The 5585-nt window shown below is 39.5% G+C and overlaps 1 pseudogene; it reads right to left on the bottom strand.

Annotated features, from left to right (window-relative positions):
* Positions 1–1836: 1836 nt before the first annotated feature.
* Positions 1837–5084, bottom strand: LOC149228072 (pentatricopeptide repeat-containing protein At1g11290, chloroplastic pseudogene; annotated as a pseudogene).
* Between the last annotated feature and the right edge of the window lie 501 nt (positions 5085–5585).

Genomic DNA, 5585 nt, shown 5'->3' with positions numbered 1-5585 from the left:
GAGTCATCTTATAACTTATCTTTTGTTGCAAGTAGTCTCCTATTCCAAAGTTCGATGAACTCCACCTGACCACCTACCAATTTCCTCCACTAGATTATAAAGTATTTCGACCATCGGTTGCCCTTTTGGCCTCACGCACTAGGGGGCATCTGTTATAGCGTCTTTAGCCACCCCATTCAGTGAATATGCATCCTATTGGCCCTGAAGCATTAGATACTTGTCTTTGGCTAACTCAACCCCAACTATAACTCTGTGTAAAACTTTCCTTGGAATATATTTGTTAGTTTCCTTCAGCAAAAGAGCAAATACTCATTGATTTCCTTCAGTAAAGGAGCAAGTACGTGCTGGTTCCCTTTAGGAGAGCAGGGAGTGCATTCAAAAATCACAAAAAAAAAAATTAAAAACATGAAAATTACATGTTTTTGGTGGAGATTACAAGAAAATTGGTTCCATAACATCTCAATTCCTATGAGAAACTGTCTTAACCATCTTGATATGGTATAAATAAGACCTCAATGAGACAACACACCAAGCCTGATCATAGCAAAGTTATCATCTTGTCCTAATCACTCAAAGGAATTTGTCCTCATAGTTTTTATGACCAGCATCTCTTTGAGTATTCCTATTCTCAATTGATCCCTTCTCCTATTGTTTGAGAGAGGTCAAAGACACCTTTGTCTTTCTCTCTTCCCCCACACCCCCAACAAAGAAATAATGTATATTTGCATATTTATGTTTTCAGTTTCTAGTGTTGGTACTAACGCACTTGATTGTAGTTAGTTGGTTGCTTATTGCAATTTAGTTATTTTTGCCAAATTGGTTTGAGGAAGGTTTCTTGGTTCTATGTGTGCAAGTTTGCAAAACCCAAGGAGAAGCAGAAGGATTGGAGCGAGGATAATTTGTGCATCCCGTCTCCAACCATTAGTTCATCCAAGTAAGTCCCATAACTACCTGGTAGTTATAGTTGAGATGTTGTAAGCTAATCTAGGAGAAAGTAAATTATTGTCTTTGAAGTCTGAAGTTTGAACTGTTGGGATTTCACCCCAGTCACGGGATGAAGTAGATTTATCCATAACAGTGACCATTTGATAAAAAAAGTCTGCAGAAATACACCTCAACCTAATGTACATCCTAGCTATTATCATTCATATACCAATAAACGTATTGTTTAACCTTCAAACTTCTTTGGCACCTTTGTACAAACATCGTCACAAGATTTGCCATCTTTTATTGGTTTTGCACATTTTTTTCCAATAAGGAACTACAAGGGTATTAATATCATTTGAGGCTGCTCAGCTAGCTTCACTTATCTAGATAGAGATCGGTCCTGGAAGATATAAGAGATGAATCTTCCTACCTTACGGGTACTTGACAAGGATCCAGTATTTCGCAGGGTATCCCATTGTTATAGAGAGTTCCCTCTAGATAACATCCTTCGAATTTTGGAGGCTTTATAGCAGTTGATGGTTGTATCGGAAACTTTTAATCAACCACAGCTACATATCAACTTTCTACGTTTTCAAATTCATAGATTTACTCTGTTTCGCTTTATGTTTTGTTTTGCTCTGTTTATGGCTTTTGCACTTCACTCAGTAATGCCTTTACACACTATGATACATCATCCATGGTGTAATTCCCAGTGCTATTGACCGTTTTTGACACTAATGGTCCTTTCTCTACGCATTGCTGTCTCATATACTCTACATTTATATGATTTGAAGCTAAAAGAAAATACTAGGACATTGAAATAATGGAAATGTTCAAGGTACTTGCAATCAACCACTGAGCAGGTAATACTTCAGAAACCAGATGAAAATCAGTCATGAAAACCTGCTGTATCAGGAAATCACTACTAGACTGCATTGTATCAAGAAACGAATTGGTATGGAGAAACCCTCTTCTTTATCTACATATTTTCCGATAAACGCTGCTAACCCGCTGGGATTGGGGAACATGTTCATGAACAATCAATAAATATAATGCTTTCTAGTTTTGGCTGCCACTGGCATTGTATATGATGTACAGTCAGACATCAAACCTTGGCAAGGGTACTCATTACTCACATAGCCATTCATTGCCACTGATAGACCATAAAAAGGATTAATGGTTAGCAAACAACCTTGTATTTGCTGCTTGTTTCGAGTATGGTCACCAGTAATCCCCACAAGTACAAATCCCATTCTTGAAATGGTGAAAACGGTTTGCATCCCTCACAATTATCTCTCTTCCAACAATGTTGGATATAAACTTAATTGCACTGTGACAGTCACCACACACCCGGAGGTTCTTACTGATTCGGATAGGAGTGCCAGGATATGTGTTCATAAGCCCAAAAGCTAAAGCTAGTTTCTCGCTATGACCACAAAGAATATACTCCTTCTCTTCCTCCTCGACATCATGCAATACAAAATCTGTCTCAGGTGTATACCCTGCCGCCTTTATCTGCAAAGTCAAGCTTTCCAACATAGCAGAGATTTTTTCCAACTCTGGATGTGACCTGTATCCCACAAAGAATGCATGAACTTTATTCTTAATCTCAATCCAGCTGCATCCTGGACCCTTTTTAACTCTACTATTTTTCAACATTGTTCTCATATTTGCTACATCATCCCACCTTCCAGCTGCAGCATATATGTTTGACAGCAGTACATAATTTCCGGAGTTTTTAGGCTCTAACTCAAGAAGGCGCTTGGATGCACATTCCGCTAGCTTTACATTGCAATGGATTCTACAGGCCAAAAGCAGGGCACCCCACACAGTAGCACCGGGTTCTACTGGCATTCTTGTTATGAAGTCCTGTGCCTCATCCAGACACCCAGCACGACCAAGAAGGTCGACCATGCATGCATAGTGTTCCATGCTGGGTGGAATGCCGTAATCTCGATGAATGCAATTGAAGTACTGCCTACCTTCGTCCACCAGACCAGCATGTCGGCATGCTGACAAGACACCAATGAATGTCACATAATCTGGTTTCATTTCAGTTTGTTGCATTTGGTTAAAAAGAGCAAGGGCATCCTGGCCATAGCCATGCATTCCATACCCGGTAATCATCGTATTCCATGAGACCACATCTCTGTTATGCAATTTATCAAACAACAAACGTGCCGTTTCTACACTTCCACATTTGGCATACATATCTACAAGTGCATTTCCCACTGAAACATAACAGTCTAATCCATTTCTTATTGTGTATGCATGAATCCACCGGCCTTGCTCCAGAGCTGATAAATGTGCACAGGCAGGGAGCACACTCACCAGAGTGACAGAGTTGGGCATCACACCTGTCAGCGGCATTTGACAAAAGAGTGCTATTGACTTGTTGGCATAGCCATTCTGGGAAAATCCACCAATCATTGAAGTCCATGACACAACATCCTTTTTAATCATTTTATCAAAATATTGGCATGCTGTCTCTATCCTTCCACATTTGGCATACATGTCTATGAGGGCATTCCCCACAGAAACATCCCACTCAAATCCACTTCTAATTATATACGCATGAATGGCTACCCCATGTTGCATAGCACCTAAATTAGCACACGCCGGGATCACACTTGCCATGGTCACCGAATCGGGTTTCATAGCTGCCAAATGCATTTGCCTAAAGAGTTCCAAAGCCTCAATGGCATTTCCATTCTGGGCATGCCTTACGATCATAACGCTCCATGAAACCACGTCCCTTTCAGACATTTTGTCAAACAACTTGTGTGCAGTCTCTATTCTCCCACACTTAGCATACATATCAATGAGAGCATTCCCCACAGAAAGATCCGAATCAAAACCCCCTCTAATTACATAGCCATGAACCCACTTGGCTTGCCTCAGACCTGCTAAACTAGCACACATGGAGACCACACTGACCAGGGTAATCGAGTTAGGTACCACACCAGCCACTTGCATTTCACGAAACAGTGCCAAGGTCTCATTGCCATTCTCATTCTGAGAATACCCTGCAATCATTGCACTCCATGTGACCACATTTCTCATAGACATTTTGTCAAACAGTTGGCGCGCAATCTCTACACTTCCACATTTAGCATACATATCTATGAGGGCGGTACTCACAAAGACATTTGATTCATCCCCACTTTTAAGTATCTGATGATGAATCTCACTGCCTTCTTGCAGAGCTGATAAGCTACCACACGCTTTGAGAACAAACGAGTAGGTGAAATTGTCAGGGTTTATGCCTGCATGTTGCATTTGGTAATACAGCGTAAGGGATTCCTCACAGAAACCCTTCCGTGCATACCACCTAATCATCATGTTCCACATGAAACTGTTTCGGTTTTGATCGTTTGTTCTGTCAAAAACCAGGCGTGCATTCTCTAGACATCCCAAAGTGGAGTACATGCTGACAAGTTTAGTCCCCAGAAACACATTTTGCTCGAACCCATTTATAAGTATGCGGGTGTGGACTTGCTCGAGTGATTTGGTATCGGCACATCCCTGCAAGAGAGAAAAATAGGTGTTCAGGTTCAGTGGTTTAGCTGCCTCGTTCATGCTTTCCTTAATTTGAAACCCCTCCTCGCATTGAGTAGCGATATAATCATTGGCATGTGTAGAGATACCATTCCTTGTGCCATTGCATTGATCATGAGCGAGATGCTTCTGAATTTTAAATTTGCAAAATCTTTTGTGAGAATGGTAGCATGGAGATGGTAATGAAAGGGGAAGAGATTGAATCAATGTCCGAGAAACGTGGCATGCCATCTAATGGATCAGTCCATCATATGTTCAACGAAGATATTTGTGAGATTTTCTTGTGGTTGTATAATGATGGCAGGTTCTGACAGTTGATTCGGTTCTTCCAAAGCAGAGTGTATGCAGTGCCAAGGTTATTTCTATTTGTGGAGATTGGAGTTTTGAAAATCTTTTATCTGAAAATCCAGTATGAATAGAGAATAAAGCGTCGTTAGAAACCGTGGAGAGACAATTGTAATTTATTAGTGGCAAAAAGCGAAGCCATCAGTAGAGCTTGCGTAGAGACAATTGCATTTGATCAAGCGGAAAACATCACTGACCAAGCGGGAAAAAAAATGTAACAATTACAAATAAAATACATAGCAGAGCTCGGTCGCTCTGTCCACCCTATGAAGGGCAAATACATTACCATAAACGCTGCAGCTCTTGAAATTTTTGTCCAATTATTTGTTTATAAAAGAATAAAATGAAGATTTTAATATTTAAATTCATATATTTTAAAGTGTTCAAATTTAAAGGAACTTCTGAAATGTAGTTTGATTTTGTTAAAATTGCCGCTATTGAAATTTTTGTTCAATTATTTGTGTATAAATGAATAAAATGAAGATTTTAATACTTAAATTCGTATATTTTGAAGTGTTCAAATTTAAAGGAACTTTTGAAGAAATGTAGTTTGATTTTGTGAAAAATTTATATAATATAGGGTTCAAAATATCTATCAGTAAATATTGTTCAGTCTAGATTTATCTTAATTCCGGATATATCAAGTGCTGAGAGGGATCAAATCTCTAGAGGTCTAAACCTTTCTTCAAGTTTTGTACTCAAAAAAGAGGTTTGCACCTCGAGAGATTTAATCCCTCTCAGTGCTTGATAGATCT

The sequence above is a fragment of the Pinus tabuliformis genome, chromosome J (genome assembly GCF_031772625.1).
Source record: "Pinus tabuliformis cultivar Carrire ecotype Pingquan chromosome J, CPIR1, whole genome shotgun sequence".
Taxonomy (NCBI): Eukaryota; Viridiplantae; Streptophyta; class Pinopsida; order Pinales; family Pinaceae; genus Pinus; species Pinus tabuliformis.
The sequence above is the reverse complement of the archived record's forward strand: the minus strand, read 5'-3'. Positions and strand labels throughout refer to the sequence as shown.